Genomic DNA, 19,317 nt, shown 5'->3' with positions numbered 1-19,317 from the left:
GCAAGAGTACTGGAGTGGGTTGCCATTGCCTTCTCTAAGGACAGAAATGGTATGGACCTAACAGAAGCAGAAGATATTAAGAAAACGTGGCAAGAATATGCAGAAAAGCTATACATAAAAGATCTTAACGACCCAGATAATCATGATGGTGTGATCACTCACCTAGAGCCAGACATCCTGGAGTCTGAAGTCAAATGCGCCTTAGGAAGCATCACTATGAACAAAGCTAGTGGAGGTGATGGAATTTCAGTTGAGCTACTTCAAATCCTAAACGATGATGCTGATAAAGTGCTGCACTCAATATGCCAGAAAATTTGGAAAACTCAGCAGTGGCTACGGGACTGGGAAAGGTCCGTTTTCATTCCAATCCCAAAGAAAGGCAATGCCAAAGAATGCTCAAACTATCACACAATTGCACACGTCTCACATGCTAGTAAAGTAGTGCTCAAAATTCTCCAAGCCAGGTTTCAACAGTGTATGAACTGAGAACTTCCAGATGTTCATGCTGGATTTAGAAAAGGCAGAGGAACCAGAGATCAAATTGCCAACATCTGTTGGATCATCAAAAAAGCAAGACAGTACCAGAAAACCATCTACTTTTGCTTTACTGACTACACCAAAGCCTTTTGACTGTGTGGATCACAACGAACTGTGGAAAATTCTTCAAGAGATGGGAATACCAGACCACCTGAGCTGCCTCCTGAGAGATCTGTATGTAGGTCAAGAAGCAACAGTTAAAACCAGATATGGAACAACGGACTGGTTCCAAATAGGGAAAGGAGTATGTCAAGGCTGTATATTGTCACCCTGCTTATTTAACCTATACGCAGAGTATATCATGCGAAATGTCAGACTGGATGAAGCACAAGCTGGAATCAAGATTGCTGGGAGAAATATCAATAACCTCAGATATGCAGATGACACCACCCTTATGGCAGAAAGTGAAGAGGAACTAAAGAGCCTCTTGATGAAAGTGAAAGAGGAGAGTGAAAAAGCTGGCTCAAAACTCAACATTCAGAAAACAAAGATTATGGCATCCGGTCCCATTACTTCATGGCAAATAAAAGGGGAAACAATGGAAACAGTGATAGACTTTATTTTCTTGGGTTCCAAAATCAGTTCAGATGGTGACTGCAGCCATGAAATTAAAAGACGCTTGCTACTTGGAAGAAAAGCTGTGACCAACCTAGACAGCATATTAAAAAGCAGAGACATTACTTTGCCAACAAAGGTCTGTCTAGTCAAGGCTATGGTTTTTCCAGTAGTCATGTATGGATGTGAGAGTTGGGTCATAAAGAAAGCTGAGCACCAAAGAACTGATGTTTTGAACTGTTGTGCTGAAGAAGACTCTTGGGAGTCCCTTAGACTGCAAGGAGATCAAACCAGTCAATCCTAAAGGCTCCGGGAGATGGTGATGGACAGGGAAGCCTGGCACACTGCAGTCCGTGGGGTCACAAAGAGTTGGACACAACTGAGTGACTGAACTGAACTGAAAAGCATCCCCCTAAGGCTGGGGGAAATGTCTGTGTCATTTTCCCCTCAGCTGTGTCTGCTGTCCTGAGTCCCGGAAGCAGGGCTGTGCAGCTCAGGCTTGTACGATGAATGATGACCTTGGGAAAAGGTCCTGCCTCTCAAAACAAACAACCTAAGGGCTTCACTCACCTGGAAGAAAAGCCATTCTCCCCCGTCTCTCCCCTCCAAACATTTTCGGCTCAGCATCTCCCTCTCCCCTCACATGTAGGTGCTCGCCAACTGCTGGGTGCATTTAATTAAAGTCCCCAGATTTCTGCCAAGTTCAAAACTAGCTGCTCCTTCGGCCCACGTGGCACTCGGGACACTGCAATGACTTTCTGAGGGGTAAAGCCACCATCACACAGGTTATTCACAAGAAAAAGCACCGAGTCCACCAGAGAGAGAAATGTTCAAGAGTTCAACTCCAGCGTGACCACTAGCTTTTTATGACATCGGAGTATTCACTTCACCCCTCTGGGACACAGCTTCTCAACTATCTGCAAGGTCCTAATAAACTCTCAGGTCTATGATCTTTACTCCTTAGTGCAGCAACATTTAAACATTATAAAGAGACCGATTTTACAGGAACTTGTAAAGAACTAACCAGGTCCTGGTATGGTGCTTACTGTATGCACATAATAACCTTAGGCATGTACTGTTTTCACCTCCCTGTCGACTGTTTTGGAAAAATGAATGTATGTTCTGACAAACATAAATAGGCTTTAAAGGCATCAGAGAGGCAGACGAAAATTATCCCACAGTAAATCCTTCTCTAAGAGGAAGGACAGGTCTATACAGTGAAAAATAATCATCTGCTGGTTAACAGGAGCTCCATTTCCTTTTCTTAAGGCAGATATACCTACAGATACAATCCATCCAGAAAGGAAGAGAAACAGCTTTCGGGTTCTGTGTGGCTGGGTGTGTTTCCACTGCAGTGTGCAGTCCTGAAGAAGTGTGAGCTCCCTGTTGTGTTAATAAACCTTTCTCCTCTTCCTACCACAAAACCTTTTCTGTCCCTTGGCCACTCTGACCTGATGCTGTAAACATTCTAACACTGCAAGGGGTTCCTCGCCCTAAAGGGGTCCCCTAGCCCATCCCCTCCCTGTCCTCGCCTTGCTGCCCTGCAACCCCCAGCCTCTTTGCTGGAGCCCTCTCCTCCTGTGACCTTTGACTCCAGACCCATCCTCGTTCCCTGAGCTCTGACCAGGCCTCGTCTCCCCCACCGTCTCCCCTAGCTTTCTGACTGTGGGTCACCCTTACTCCTTCCTGGGTCCAGAATGCCAACTCAACAACCCACTTCCATGTGACAGAAACGAAGTACTTGACGTCAGCTCAGTGCATCTAAGTCGGAGTCTTGCTCGCCCCTCACCCATGTCGGCCCCATAAAAGACAGGACGTTCAAGGGCAAACACACAACCAGGCCAGGGTGTCAGGAATTCTCAGTGAGGACGACAGGAAGGGGTCTCCCAGTCCTCCGACAGCTGACTGACCACACGGACGGGACCCCCAGAGGGCAGGCAGGCAACAGAGAGCCGACACGTGAAAACAAGCCCCGAAAGAAAAGATGAGCAGACAAGACAGGTGCCTCGGCCCGGGGCAGGTCACCCGAAGCACAGTTTCACTGAATTTTGGTTACTAACCCCTGCCTCGCCCCCATTTCTGGCTTAGGTTATTTGAAATGCTCTCTCACACTCTGAAGAAAGTGGCCTGGAGCCCAGCCACTCCAGCGTCCTTGGTGTACAGACATGGAAATGGACACAAGAGAGGTCACACGGCTGCACAGGCCTCATCAGAACAACCTGCTGGTGATGACACACTAAGGTCAATCCAGCTGCCCTGCTGGAAGCTGACAAACCAAGGCGTGGACGAGCCCACGCCTGCTCCCAGAGCTGTGGAGCAGACCCTCCGGAGCGCGAAGGGCCAGCGGTCCCCAGGGCTCGTCTCTGCGGGTGGGAACCAGAACAACATGGAGGGCAGTCTCCTCTTTCTGCTTTCACAGTCTTCTACACTGTGGTCTGAATACTTTTTAACGTTGGGCACAGAAAAAATATGATGGTAACAATATATATATAATTCTTAAAACATAAATTATAAACATATAACTCTTAAAACATATAATAACTCCAGAAGCTACTATTCTAAGAAAGGTCACATCATAAAAGAAGAGACAGAGCTGGTGCCCGAGCAAATAAATACACATTCCGGAAGCCCGAGGAGGTCGGTCCCGCGCACGCGCATGTGTGTGTGTGTGTGTGTGTGTGTGTGTGTGTGTATAGGGGGTGGGGGGGAGACGTGCTCAACCTTGCCTCTCCTGTCTCCACTGTTGCGGCTACCTCCTGCGCCAAGGCCGTCACTGGGCACCTTCCAGGTACCAAACACCATTGTAAGTGCGAGTCCATACTGCCTCATTTAATCTTTCTAAAACCCGCACAGATTCTATCATCTCCACTTTACAGAAGAGGAAATGGAGGCACAAAGATACACTGAAAGAGCTGTCAAGGTTACACACCTAGAAAGTGGTGCAAACGCAGATTAAACCCAGGGGTCTGGCCTGTGACCACGACTCTGGCCTCTCTCATTAAGACAGCAGGTTTATCTGGATCCGCATGTACTGTGGTCTCTCCAGCCACAGAGGACCTTTCTGGTGTGGGTTCTGACCACGGCAGTGTGTGTCTGTCCCTTCTATGCCCTTTTCTTCCTTGTCACTGGGACCTAGACACTGCAGTGGGGCTTGAACCAGATACACAGAGAGAACCTGCTACACGTGCTGAAGACGTTCATGTGTATGACGGAATTACTGACATAATACCCAAGGAGGTAATGCTGACGTCTATGCCAGGCTTGACAAACGTTCACTCACTGGAGGAACTCTAAGAATATACAAAGTAACTTGAAGGAGTTAAGCTGTGAAACTAAGAAATTAATTTGCTTTCAGAACTTCTTATTCCTGTATTTGTATTAACCAGCATGTGTTACACTGAGGGACTAGTGAATGCTCTATGTGTGTGCACTGCTCAACCGTGTCCAACTCTTTGTGAACCAATGGACTGTAGCCCGCCAGGCTCCTCTGTCCACGGAACTTTCCAGGCAACGATACTGGAGCCATTTCCTACTCTCGGGGATCTTCCCAACCCACGGATCGAACCTGTGTCTCTTGCATCTCTTGAACTTGCAGGCAGATCCTTTACCACTGTGATACTCATGCCTGTAGAAAACGTTCAGTCTCTACTAAACATCAACTATTTAGAGCTACACAATCTCAGTCTAAAATGCAGTAGGACAGAAGGTGAGGCATACCGGTGAAGAGTCTCACTGCGTATTTCACAAGTTAAAAGTGAATCCAAACTTCTAAGAACATTCAGGAGACAGGCCACCTAACACATAAAAACCCAGCATGGGTTTCAGGGCACAGAAGTTCCCACGTATGCTCAGGCCTGGCCTTTATTGTGCTCTTGGAAGAAGATGCTCCTTGAAGAGACAAAAAGAAGAAGAAGAATGCGGTGAACAGCTAGCACTGAGCCCTTAGGATGGCTGCTTCTGAAACCTGCCTCTTTCGGCACCCCTGACACCTCCCTGCAGAACTGAGGGCCACCAGCGACCTGGAGGCCTTGAACAAGACAGCTCTCAGCTTCCTCCTGTCTGTGGAATGCAAAGCTGAACTATTTTTAAATTGTCCCTTTAAATGTGTTAAAATGCCTCCAAGTGTAAAATGCACTCTTGTGTCTTTCAAGACTGGAATCTGAATACCACTCATTTGTTAAGTTATTCCATCTCCTGAGAGACGAATCACTGAAGACACTGGATTTTTAAAACACTGTTACCTTTTACATGCTGATGAACAACACTACTTTATAAAGATGACTTTCTAGGTTTGTATGAGCACAGGCCCGTGTCTGAAGAATGAAGCATTCTCAGTGAATAACTCGTGATAAATAATGACTTCAGCCTCCGGAAGATAAAGCAGTGAAAGGAATGCGCAAGTGGGCCCAGGTGCTCAGGGCGATCCAGCTCCTCCGCAAGGCCAGCTGTTGCTGGTCGCAGTGTTACCGTCTGAAGGCTCACGGTGTGGAAGCGCTGTCACCTGACCACCAGGCTCCAGCCCCAACCTCTCAGCCAAGAAGGAAAGCATTCTTGAAAAAACTCAAAATGGCACTCTGGCAGGCTCGAGAGATATGGTCAGTTAAAAGACTGGTGACTGTGGAAGGAATCATCAATTTTAAGTGGCTGTGACCCTTCTTGCTTTGACCAGCTGACCCTGACATTTCTTAGTGGTGGGCAGGAGGGGCGCTGGGGACGGTGCCCAGGGGTCTTCCCTTGAGAGGCAGGCCCACTCCTCCCAGCAGGAAATGAAGTCTATCCAAACATATCCCGAGAGGAACTGTAATAAACATTCCCTTCCTGAGAAACAATGAAAACCACTAAAATAACTCTTAGATTAAAAAACCCAATTATTTATGAAATGACTCTTAAAAAAATGAGGGAGATTTATTAGAACTGCATGAGGTTTCCAGCAGGACTACACGACTGTGTATAGTCCAGAGTCATTCATCTGGCATTCTAGCAAGTGGAATTTTCTATAACATGGTCTTCAGGCCCATCTCCAACACAGGGAAACCCTACAACATCTTGAAATGCCTTTTGGAAGAAAAAACTTCACAGAACGTACAGCTGTTGCATTGCACTTGTTTACTGAACTTCACAGATCTTTTCCTAAACATGTAGATACTGAAGTTTGCTGCACACACTGGGTTTACAATTACACTGTAATGTCTTATACACTAGCTGCCCTTCACTGAGAGAAACAGTACATACACCTGAACGTGCTGTTGCTGTTTGCTCTTGGCCGTGCCGCACAGCTTGCAGGGTCTTAGTTCCTGGACCAGGGATTGAACCTGAGCCACAGAAAGTGCCAAGTCACGTTCTTTCTGAAATATAAGACAAATAATGGGAAAAGCCATGGCAGAGAGTACAGTATCTATGTGACAATGCACATGGAAGGGTGAGGGGTCCAGTGGAACGAGGGCACCTGGGTCCCCCATCCCCTGAGTATGACCAGTTTGTGTGAGGTTGAGGAGCTGAGGTAGTAACTAGGTTTCCTCACTCTCGGCCTCTTGAGGGAAAACACCAATGTATGAACATCTTTCACTAACAATTAAACCAAAAACTCTTTTCTAACAAGAATATAGTTGAAAATTTCAAAGGACAAAGGAACGATGGGGTCCAATTCACTTGGCTTTCATCCAGGGCCACCTCTTCCCTGACGTGGAGGGGTGAGCCTGGCTTGGCAAGAGCACAGAGCCGAGACCCCAGCGGGTCTGTGCCCATCTGTGTGTGTGTACTCACTCGCATATCTCTACACATGTAATACATCTACACACGTCATATCTCTACACGTGTAATGAGATACAGCAGTATGAGCATAATGCATATCTTCAGGTTTAAATATGATAACATTATTGCCTAAAGATAATAGTTTTGAGTAAAAATGATGCAAAATCTATCTAATTACACTTGTATTCCTAACCTGACCTTCTACGTATGATCTACTGCCTTGGTTGTGACTACCAGTAAACAAAATGATGTCTGTAATCTCAGAAGCGGATGCAATTCAGACCAAGGAACCAAGGAATTCACATGTATTTTTGTTGCTAATGCCTTCTGAATAAATTCAGATTAATGTTACAGTTGTAAGTACAGAGGCAGAGAAGAATGAATTGATGAGTGGCTTTTTTCTTTCTGTGGATATTTATCAATCTATAAAATATGCTGTAAGACATTTAAAATCACTTACAATACATGTTTAATGACCTAATAATGACTAAATTTAGCGAGAGCACCATGCTACCATCTTTTAAAAGTTGTTACTGTGTGCTATCAGGAGGATGCTGGGACCCTGAAGGGTGGGCACCCCCTCCTCCACTGTTTCCAGGTTGGGGGTAGCCCTCCTTGCCTGTATCCTCACCCCCCGACCCCTCCTCCCTTTGATGAGTATGGGGGTAGATATGAAACGCATCTGTGAAGGGGCAGGTAAGCTTCTCCACTCAAGGCTGAGGTGTCAACGAGCTCATGACATAGGCTTCTCCTCTAGTACAGCTCTGAGGCTTGGATCTTCTTTTCTGACTCCTCAATTCGTCACTCGAATGGCCCCAAACTTGAACAGGGAGAAGCAGTAACCCCTCAAATATCCATACATCATTCACGCATCCTAAGTCTGAAATAATCTCAGATGTACGCCCCAACCCCACCCCGCCTTGCTAAGAAATCAGCGCATCCTCAAGGCAGCAGTCATCATTTGTTCAGACTTCTCATAGAGGATGGTGTGGGTGGCCTCAGGTTGACTCAATGTAGTGACAAAAAAAGCATTAAACAGGGCCACTCCCTTGAGCAAGGCAACTGGAAGACCATCTACTGATAATCCAGCATGGGCATCTCAGCCAAGTTCCTTCTCACCAGGGGCCTTCCGCATCACTCTCCCCCTCAGGAATTCTGGCAAAAACACCTTTATCCACATCTTTTCAGACCAGTCAGGGTTCAGTAACCCCACCCTCCCCTGAAGACAGAAAGGTTGTCTTTATTAACCCTTTTAAATTCAGCTATCAATGGCACCCCACTCCAGTACTCTTGCCTGGAAAATCCCATGGACGGAGGAGCCTGGTAGGCTGCAGTCTATGGGGTCGCTAGGGGTCGGACACGACTGAGCGGCTTCACTTTCACTTTTCACTTTCATGCATTGGAGAAGGAAATGGCAGCCCACTCCAGTATTCTTGCCTGGAGAATCCCAGGGACGGGGGAGCCCGGTGGGCTGCCACCTATGGGGTCGCACAGAGTCGGACACGACTGAAGCGACTTAGCAGCAGCAGCAGCAAACACTTAGTTTAAATTTATCCTCACCCAGAGCTTGCAACATTTTAACTTTCTTACCTTGTAACAAAACACCACCATCAAACTTTGATTACAGAGTTGATTAAAAAAAAAACACAAACAAGCATCAACATAATCTTTTTGACCAACAGAACCTAGCATTTTTGGCTTTTAGAATTAAAGTACAATGATAGTTCTGAAAATGGATATAGTCATAATACAACTTTGTATCTTTGAAAATGAACTCTTAATTGTAACTAACAACTGCAGACGTTGCTACACAAGATTTTTTTTTATCTCTTTTAAAATTAAATCGTATTTCTTAAATAAGTGCCCATCATAAAAAAAAAAAAGCCAAAAACATTCTACTGGGTTTCCATATGCAAAATAAGCTTTCTTGGCCCCCAATTCACACCTTATACAAAACTCAACTCGAATCTTCAACTTAAATATGAACCTAAAATTATAAAATTTCACAAAGAAAACACAGGAACATCTTTGTGACTGTAAGTCAGGCAAAGATTTCTTTGAAAGAAAGTGAAAGTCACTCAGTCATGTCCGACTCTTTGTGACCCCATGGACTGTTGCCCACCAGGCTCCTCTGTCCATGGAATTCTCCAGAGAGGAATGCTGGAGTGGGTTGTCATTCCCTTCTCGAGGGGATCTTCCCGACCCAGGTCTCCTGCAATGCAGGCAGATTCTTTACTGTTTGAGCCACCTGAGATTTCTTTGACAAATACCAAGAAGCGTGGTCCATGAAAGAAAAAAAAGATAAGACTTTTTTTGCCCTTCAAAATGCAAGGGCTACAAAAAGCAGGCTGTGAGAAGCAAGTTTTCCCTCTCATTTCAGCATTCCCCCCAGCTTCCAGCACACACCCTGCCCAGTCCCTGGTCCCTCCAGGCCAGCCTGCGTGAGGACAGCACACAGACACGTAAGACATGGTGGCTCTACTGCTCTTTGTAACAAGAGTTTTTCCAAAACACAAATGTCCACACACTTCCTCACCACTCAGTGCCACGCTCCTGGTGGCCTTAGCCGGCCATGCACACGGTGGGGGCCAGATTCTTTGGGAGTAATTAGTATCAGTTTATTTAAGCAAATATGGAAAAGGAACAGAGCAAACATTTTAATTTGCTTGCCTTGGTGGAAATATGAAACTTCCTACACTATCCGCCTCCCTGCACAACTCCAGCCATGCTTCCCAGCTCAGCTGTGTCAGCTGTTGGATCCTGGGGAGAGACGCCATCATCTGGGGCCTGGCACCAAGATACTGTTTGCTGTACATAGAAACCAGTTCTTCAGCTGCTTCCATTTCTTTGGCTAATAAGTGTTCTCAAATGATGAAATTCTCTTTTAAGTAAAAATGAGAATCTCCTCAGTCACTTTGATAATTAGAGAAGTATGTTGTTGTTCAGTCACTCAGTCATGTCTGACTCTTTGCGACCCCATGAATTGCAGCACACCAGGCCTCCCTGTCCATCACCATCTCCCAGAGCTTGCTCAAACTCATGTCCCTTGAGTCAGTGATGCCATCCAACCATCTCATCCTCTGTCATTCCCTTCTCCTCCTGCCCTCAGCCTTTCCCAGATCAGGGTCTTTTCCAATGAGAGAAGGTATTTGCCTGCAAACATGGCCCCACTACAGAGCCCAGTTCACTCCTAATGACCCACTTAGTAGCTTCATGGACAGGAAGAGGACCTGTGTCTCCCTCGAGCTCACCATCCTGCTTCACAGCTTTTACACTGAAATGGTGATGCTGACATGTCTTTTATACTTTCCGCCTGCTCACCAGCCCTCCATCCACCTGTTCTAGCCCTGGAAGGGTGAGGCTTCTGGTGGGGGTGGGGGTCTATGGCCCTGGCTCAGGGAAGAGGGCCCAGGGAAGCCTGACACACAGTCGGCAAGGTCAGCAGACACTCCTGGATGTGACACAGGGGGATGGCCATGAAGAGTATTTAGCATTGTTTCTGCTGCACTGATGTGGGGGGTGCAGGTCTGTGTGACTCTTACTCTAAACCCTCGAAGCCTATGCTGCCTGATCCTGGTGACCACTGGCCGCTGAGGCTTGGCCACATGGCTGACCCGGCCCGAGATGTGCTGTGAGTGTGAAACTCACACCTGTTTCTGAAGATTTAGTTCAAAGACAGAGAGTGTAAAAATGATCTCGCTCTTCCTGTTTATATTACATGTTGACACAGTATTTTTCATTTATTGGGTTAAACATGACACACTACTAAATTTAATCTGTTTCCTTTTCCTTTGTGGTCCAACTACTGACTGACATGCTCAAGCTGTGCCTGTGGCCTTGTAGGATGTGTCGGCAGCTCATATCCTACTTATGGACCTCGGTCCTGGGGCTGGGTTCTAACCGTTCCCTGCGCCTGCTCCTGAAGATCTCGTCCCTGTGTCATGAGTTACCCCCAGGGCGGGTGCCACAGAGTGGGACCCACACTGAGGGGCCTGGCGCTCTGAGGGCCCACCCTGGGGCACCAAGCCCGTGGGAGCACAGACACAGTGGCTCAGGACAGGGGCACAAGCCAGCCCCCAGTGACTCACTCGTTTTCTATGTCGTTTGCCAACTTCCCAGCAAACAGTATCAGAAATTATCCTAACATGGTGCTTCTGACCTGTCCCACTCTTCTAAGACATTCATATGCCTGCTTAGGGGCCCTGGTCAGGGGTCCCCCATCATCTCAGGCCCAGTGTCCGCCTTTAGGCAGTAAGGGGAGACCCCAACTTCACAGGGAGCCTGCTAAAGGTCATGCTGCAGGGCCATGGTGATGCAGGAAGGTCAGCCCCGTCGACTACCAGGAACATGAGCATCACTGGGTAGGGGATGGGGGTGAGGGGCTGTGAGGAGACAGGCCTGGGGCCGCCGGCTTGAGGGGAAGATGAAATGCACAGAACAGAGCAAAAGTAAAAATGATGTAGCATGTCAACCAGAGAGGGAGTGACCAAGTCATAGAGCTGAAGTTTCATCATAAATTTGATTCTTCCCTCCAATTTATAAATGGGCTTCCTTGGTGGCTCAGTGGTAAAGAATCCACCTTTGCAATCTCCACAATGCAGGAGACCTGGGTTCGATCCCCAGGTGGGGAAGATCACCTGGAGAAGGAAATGGCAACCCATTCCAGTATTCTTGCCTGGAGGATCCCATGGACAGAGGAGCCTGGCAGGCTACAGTCCATGGGGTCGAAAAGAGTCCGACACAACTGAGCAACTAACACTTTCACTTTCCAATTTATAAAAATGTTGAAATAAACACCTTAATGTCAAAGTACAAAACAACTGCCTATATGGCCTTGAAATGCAGACTGTTGTTATACCTGGAGTAGGTGTGGGAGGGGGAGAATCTAGACTGAATACTGTGGACAGAATAGCGCTCTTCAACATGCTCTGACAGACAGGCTTGCAAGGGCCTCCTGCTGAAAAGTCTGTTCTGAAGAGTTAATACAACCTCCTCAACCACCGTACAAAGTATCTATCTGTTGACTGGAGAAACTGTATCTCAAAGAAAAGCTGCCAAGTTAAAAAGAGATCACAAAGGATGCTTTTTTCATTCTCTGAGAAAATGTTAAAATGTTAATAAAAGTATTACTTATGCTTGATCAAACTTTATAAAAATGAGATGCCAGGAAAAACATCTACCAGCACACTGGTGAGTGCAGGGCTGGAAGAAAGGCCTCCTGGTGTTACTGAGGCCATCGGCTAAAAATAGTGAGCAGCCCCCCTGCTTGGCAACCGTTCTCCCCTGGAATTCGGCTGATGGAAATAAAACACGAGAAGAGGCCTGGCCCCCCTCCAGAACATTACATCATTCTTCCTTATTAGGAAAGCTTCTTCAAATCTGACATTCTGCCTGAAACAATCAGAGCTTAATTCTCAATGAGCAATCCCAGGCAGAGAGCTGCCCCAATCAGAAGGGTCTAAATGTCAGGAGGAATGTAGGTGAAGGCAGGCAGGTTTCTGCGACGGTATTTCCCTTCTCTAAACAGTGGCACTGTCACAGAAAGCACTGAGGAGCTTTCATGTCCCCAGAGAAGGTACACTTAAGAAGCACGTTTACTATTTTTCCTCAAATGTTTGCTTCTATATACTTTTAGAAATAGGCATGTCTTATAGTGAACAAAGAAGAGAAATCAGAAATTCTTCAACTCTCACTTTATCACAATTGCAATATTGGTTCTGACCAAACATTTTGGTATCTCACCCTAAGATGATGTTGTGGAAGTTAAGAAGCTAAGATCTCCCTCTCACCCCCAAAGATCCATTACTATTATGTTTGACTTGCAAAACAACTTCGGGTTACCCTTTGGCCTGAGACGTTACCATATTACCATGTTAACCTGGCAACAAAAGCAAAAATAAACAGCAACATCAAACTAAATCTAACTAAAAAGACAACATCAAACTAAAAAGCTTGTGTAGCAAAGGAAATCATCAACAAAATGAAAGGGCAACTATGGGATGGGAGAAAATACCTGTATATCATCTGATAAGGGGTTAAAATCCAAAATATATAGAGAACTCAAGCAACTCAGCTTCAAACAAACAATCCAATTAAAAAATGGCAGAGTAACTGAATAGATATTTTCCCAAAGATATTCAAAGAGCCAACAGGCACATGAAAATATGCTCAACATCACTAATCATCAGGGAAACACAAATCAAAACTACAATGAGATATCCATTCACACCTGTCAGGATGGCCATCATCAAAAAGACCACAAATAAATGCTGGAGAATGTGTGGAGAAAAGGGAACCCTCCTACACTGTTGGTAGGAATGTAACTCAGTACATCCGGTAGGGAGAACAGTATGGAGTGGAGGGTCCTCAAAAAATTAAAAATAGAGCTACCATATGATCTAGCAATCCCACTCCTTGGTATCTATCCAAAGGCAATGAATTTATTATCTTGAAGAGTTATGTGCATGCTCATGCTTACTGAAGCACTATTTACAACAGGCAAGACATGGAAGTAACCTAAGTGTCCATCAACAGATGAACGGGTAAAGATGTGGTACGTATACACGATGGAATACTATTCAGTCATAAAAGAGAATGAAACTTTGTCATTTGTAGCAACATAGATGGACTTAGAAGATATTATGCTAAGTGAAATAAGTCAGACAGACAAACACTCTGGTATCACTTATATGTGGACTATTAAAACAAACAGAAAATAGACAACAGATTGGTGGCTAACAGAGATGGGAGTGGGGGAAATGCGTGAAGGAGGTCAAAGGGTACAAACTTCCAGTTATGAGATGATGAAGTCCTGGAAATGTGATGTACTGCACGGTTGTTGCTGTTTAGTTGCTCAGTCATGGTATCCAACTCTGCAACCCCATGGACTGCAGCACGCCAGGCTTCCCTGTCCTTCACCATCACCACTACTGTAGTACTGCACGGTGACTATAGTTAACAATACTGTGTTGTATATTTGAAAGCTGATGAGAGCAGATCTTAAAATTCTCACCACAAGAAACAAAATTTGTACCAACATAAGGTGATGGATGTTGGCTTACTGTGGAGATCACTTCACTGGAAAAAAAGAGAATCATACTTCAAAATGTTATATAATAAATTTGTTTGCAAAAAAATATGCCAACTGATCTAGACTTCTCACGAGAGATACGATTTACAAAGTTAAGATGTAATTGTAAAGCAAAAATTAATGAAGGCAAACCTCTGCCTTCAATAACACCACCTTTCCATAAATATAAATGGGGTTGTTCATCAGTGTGCTGATTCTCTCTGACGTCTTTCTCTCATCCTGAAATAATGCCTATTTTCATTGAAAAGAAGAAAGGGTTACAAAAAGTCCTAGGTCTCCAGTCCGTAATGGTGCAGGGAACCATCACATTTTAAAGTGATTAACTGAGAAACCAGCAACCCTGAGAAGCGAGGGTCCACCAGGGATCCTGCTCAGCATACAGTGAGCTCCTCTTGATGGGCAGTCAAGAGGACAGACTGCTCACCTCCTCCCCCGTTTCCACAGAGGGGCCCCAGCAGAACCAGATCAGTCACGTGTTCGTGGGATGGTGCAGTGAGGACTGGTTTTGGAGGAGGGCTGTGGACAGACAGGAGACAGGTTGGGAAGGCAGTGCTGAACAGTGCTCAACACCTCGCTCACGACTGAACTTCTCTAACTTCAATGCTTTCAAAGGAAAGAGAAACAAACACCCCCGAATGTCTTCAACTCGGGACCTGGCTAGGACTCCCCGTTTCCATGCGGGCTGGGCGTGGCCCTGGGAAAGCAATTCCATTTAAGAGCGCAGAGCTCCTGGGCTCCTGGGAGCTTTATCTGTGGCCTGCTCACTGACTCAGGGATTAAAGGCGGAGAGTCCCTTGCAGGAGGGTCAGCATGCCAGCCTGGGTTAAATCACTGGCTGAGTGCCCTTGGCCACGTCACCTTCTTGCGCCCGTGTCCTCACCCCCGAGGGGCGGTCACAACGTGTCTCTGTCCTGGGCTGAGAGGGTGGGATGAGTTAGGACATAGGGGACGTGCAGAGCTCAACTCAAGCACACCTTCAGGAAGCGCAGCAATTCACCTCCAGGATGGCTGTGTACATCAGTGTCCAGACAGGGACCCTTCTGTCCAGGGGAGGGTCCTGGCCTAGGCAGCACTCGCCCCCATGGGCAGACTGACAGTCCTGGGAGAAGCGGACCCTCGGGGCACCCCATTAACACTCTGCATGCCAAGGTCCCAAGAGGGTGTGAGATTAGGAGGAAGAACTCCTTAACAAAACAATCACTGACTGCAATTTACAGCGCTTCTCTTAAAACAGATCTGACAGCTAGTCACACGATAACCATGCTGCTCTGCTGAGCTCAGAACACTACTTTGCAACATCACCCCAAACACACTACAAAGATCCATTTACAAGGTCTTGGCCACGCGTCAGAGCCCCTCCGCACAGACATCGGGAGGCGGGCGGGAGTCATCACAGAGAGAGGTGACAAGGGTATAGGGTGCGTCCCGGGCGCAGCGTGCTCGGCACCTGCCTCTCCCGGGACATGGGCCGCCTCCCTCCACCTGGGAACAGCCAGCGTGGAAACATGCCTGTTAAACATGAGCTTCAGTGGAAAGCATTCTGCTGGCATCCTCTCCTTCTCCCGGCCCTTCAGCAGCTCCCTCTTGCGAGCTCTTGACTATATATAGTTGAGCTCAGGAGCTGGCCGTGACCCGTGCACACAGCCGGCCGCCTGGGGCCACCCCAGCACCTTGGGCCTGGGGAGGACAGGGGAGTGGCCGAGACCCCACCCTGCACCCTTTCAGGCCCAGACACCGCGGAGCCAGCTCCCACAGCTTTGGCCTACAGAACCCACCCCAGGTCCGCTCCTGACCAACTCCCTGGGGCTGCTGTGGGCCCTTGGGGAACATCTGGAAGCATTTTTGGGCTCACTCAGTGGTGTGCAGCCCCCACCTCCATGTGTCCATTCGAAAGTGACACTAGAGCGTGTCCATCCAAGCCCCAGAGCGGTTCATCCCCGACTGGCTGGGCAGCGTCACCCCTGGTTTTTGGCAAGGCTGTGGCCTCTCTTCGGGCAGGCCCAGGTCTGCTGTATTGATTTGTCACCTGAAGCTCAGCAAATCGTCCACGGGTGATCCCACGGACCAGGGCAGGCAGGAAGGGCGAACATCACCCTCGCTCCCCATACCTGGGTCTTCGGCCACACAGATGGTCACCCGGCCTGTGTGTGTGTACACATGTTCTCTGCAGGCTGGTGGCTGCACTAGCCCAGACCACTCCCTGAAGCTCAGCTCTCCCCTCCACAGGAGGGGTGGACCCCTCCCCGCACCTCAGCCCTCTCCACATGAGGGGTGGCCCACTCCCGCATCTTAGCACTCTCCACATGAGGAGTGGACCCCTCCCCGCACCTCAGCTCTCTCCACATGAGGGGTGGACCCCTCCCCGCACCTCAGCTCTCTCCACATGAGGAGTGGACCCCTCCCTGCACCTCAGCTCTCTCCACATGAGGGGTGGACCACTCCCCGCACCTCAGCTCTCTCCACATGAGAGGTGGACCCCTCCCCGCACCTTAGCTCTCTCCACATGAGGGGTGGCCCACTCCCACACCTTAGCTCTCTCCACATGAGGAGTGGCCCACTCCCACACCTTAGCTCTCTCCACATGAGGAGTGGACCCCTCCCCGCACCTCAGCTCTCTCCACATGAGAGGTGGACCCCTCCCCACACCTTAGCTCTCTCCACATGAGGGGTGGCCCACTCCCACACCTTAGCTCTCTCCACATGAGGAGTGGACCCCTCCCCGCACCTCAGCTCTCTCCACATGAGAGGTGGACCCCTCCCCGCACCTCAGCTCTCTCCACATGAGAGGTGGACCCCTCCCCGCACCTCAGCTCTCTCCACATGAGGGGAAGGTGACTGGCGACAGTGCTCAGTTGTCATCTCTCTTCCCTCGACTAAATGGCACATCACAGTGCAGCTCCTCCAGTCAGCACCCCAGGACCACCCCTGCGTGGCCTCCCTGACCTCACCAAGGTATCTAACCGCCCCATCCCTGCTTTTCTCTCTCCCAGGCCACCTCCCACTGCATTCTCCTGGAGCACCCAGAGTTTCTCAAGCGGTGCATCTCGTAACTCCCTGACCGGCCTGCCCTTGGGACAAGTCCTGAGTTCCCTGACCTGGGCCTGCTGGCCCCATTCTTGGGGTTCAGCCTGCCCGACCGGGGTCCTCCTGACTCAGCACCTGGTCTCGCCCCAACTCCTTCAGGTGTAGTCCAGCCCCCCACCAAAGGAAGCAGTGGCTCCTGGTCTCTTGCCCTCACCTGTCAGCCTCGTCCTCGCAAGCACCACCCGTGTGCCCTGTCTGGTCTGAGGCCCTGCATCCCCACCCGTGTGCCTTCTATCTGGTCTCGGAGACCCTGCATCCCCACCTGGGCTGGGGGCTCTTCCAGCTCCAGTGACACGAGGGCTGGGCCACAGGGGACACTCTGCTCTGCTGTGGCTCCCCAGAGTGGCCATCTCAACTGCATTCTGTCTGTGACAGCTGGTACCAGAGTCAAACGCTCTGTTTCCTACTGAAAGTCATCTCTGACCATACAGGGGAGGCTGGCGACTGCGCAATGTGAAAGAAGATGCTGGAGAGACGTTGGTCTGAGAGGCCCTCCCCAGGCTGCCCACTCATCTCTCCATCTCCTGACGCTCATCAGCTGGCTGTGACCTCTCTCCACCGTCAGAGCAGGGTGGTCTTCTCTGTTTCCCCCCAAAAGACTAGAATTACGAAAACGGATTTTATGAATCCTAACCAACTTTTTTTTTTTTTTGCAAAGTTTAACAGTGAATAAGCAGTATTCCTCCTACAACGCGGGAGACCCGGGTTCAATCCCTGGGTTGGGAAGATCTCCTAGAGAAGGAAATGGCAACCCACTCCAGTATTCTTGCCTGGAAAATTCCATGGATGGAGGAGCCTGTTAGGCTACAGTCCATGGGTTCACAAAGAAAAAGGAGACGACTGAACGACTTCACTTCACTTAAGCAGTATTTGCAAAACAATTGCCAAAAAAAAGGTGATTTCAGCTCAAAGTCCTACATCCGTTAGTGTCAATGGGTCAAATATAAGTATTCTGAGTACAACCTGTCGATCCGCATGCCCAGGAAGCACTAGAGGGAGCGGGGAGAGGCAGGGACCACTTACTTATTTCATCTAAAAGTCCACAAAGTAGAGTCACTCTGATGATTGGGGTTCAAGCCAAGACTTAACGCCCCTGGAGAAATAACCCCAAATTCAAGCTTGTACTTTCTGACCCTTCTTCATCCACTTTGTCATCAAAAAGTATTAACTACTAATTATAAACTAAGACCTAGGATGTGACTTAGACGTGATGACTATAGTTAATAATACTGTATTGTGTATTCGATAGCTGCCAAGAGTAGGCCTTAGAAGTTTTCATCACAAACACACACACACATCTTTTGTAACCGTCTATGGCCTGGGATGTTAAGTAGATTTCCTGTGGTGACTACTTCACAGTACACACTACAAATACAGAATCATTACACTGTACATGTGAAGCTAACAAAATGTTACATGTCAACCACATCACCTGATGAAAACGAACTTCAAACTTAAAGGGAACAGACTCCTGTCTGCACCACTGACTCTGGGATCATCCTTCCCCTCCATTCTGTCTTCTGGCCCGGGGCTTCTGCTCCACGCTGGGCAGCAGGCCTAGTCATGAACGCAGCCTGTTCTTCACTATTCAGCTTGATTTATTCAAATGCGGGCAGCACAGCAGGTCTGAGATAAATCCCTCTGGCACTCCTGCTCAGCTGGCATGGTGGTGGGGAGCTGGGGGGAGCCATGTCCTTGGCCCCTCCAAACCCCCAGCCTCGCTGGCAGCCTTTGCATCTGACTCAGGAAGGCAGGACCTCCAAGTCAGCCGCATGGTCAGTGAGAGCTGAATCCTGGCAGCTGGACTCCCGCTGTCTGCCCTAAACAGCATGTCAGCAACTCACTTCCCCAGAGACACTAACCCATTTCCAGGGGACAGGAACGTGCTGGATGGTTCAACACTGATTGCTCACCTGGAAAGGGCCACTATGTAGGGTTTTCATCAATGTCACCTATGGGCTTATCCACTGGGCGTAAGAAACCTATAAGGTTTTTTCCACTTCTAGCCTTAATGGTTTTTTGATCAACTACTTACTAAAGTGCTAAGATAACGAAACTTTCGGTAGAAGTCGGTTTGGGATGAATACAAAAAATCCACAGGGATTCTCCAATTTAATTCAAGAAACTAGACAACTGTCCTATTAACTCTGCAAATAAAAGTTTTATCGTGCCTCTTTCTTCTGTCTGACACATGCAGGTCACATCTGATTTACGGGGACGGACGGGAACAGAGAGGTCGGCAGCCTCTGAAGTGGTGAGTAACGCTGGTGTGAGTGTGGGGAGTGTGCCAGGAGTACTGG

The 19,317-nt window shown here is 48.1% G+C and overlaps 1 protein-coding gene across 29 annotated transcripts in view; it reads right to left on the bottom strand.

The window, feature by feature from the left end:
- Nucleotides 1-19,317, bottom strand: part of PALLD (palladin, cytoskeletal associated protein) — a 373,633-nt gene that overhangs the window by 39,677 nt on the left and 314,639 nt on the right. The gene's annotated exons all lie outside the window — the stretch shown is intronic.

This window comes from Giraffa tippelskirchi, chromosome 1 (genome assembly GCF_054371585.1).
Source record: "Giraffa tippelskirchi isolate mGirTip1 chromosome 1, T2T-mGirTip1v1.2.pri, whole genome shotgun sequence".
NCBI classification, from domain to species: Eukaryota; Metazoa; Chordata; class Mammalia; order Artiodactyla; family Giraffidae; genus Giraffa; species Giraffa tippelskirchi.
This window is presented reverse-complemented; position numbering and strand designations above follow the sequence as displayed.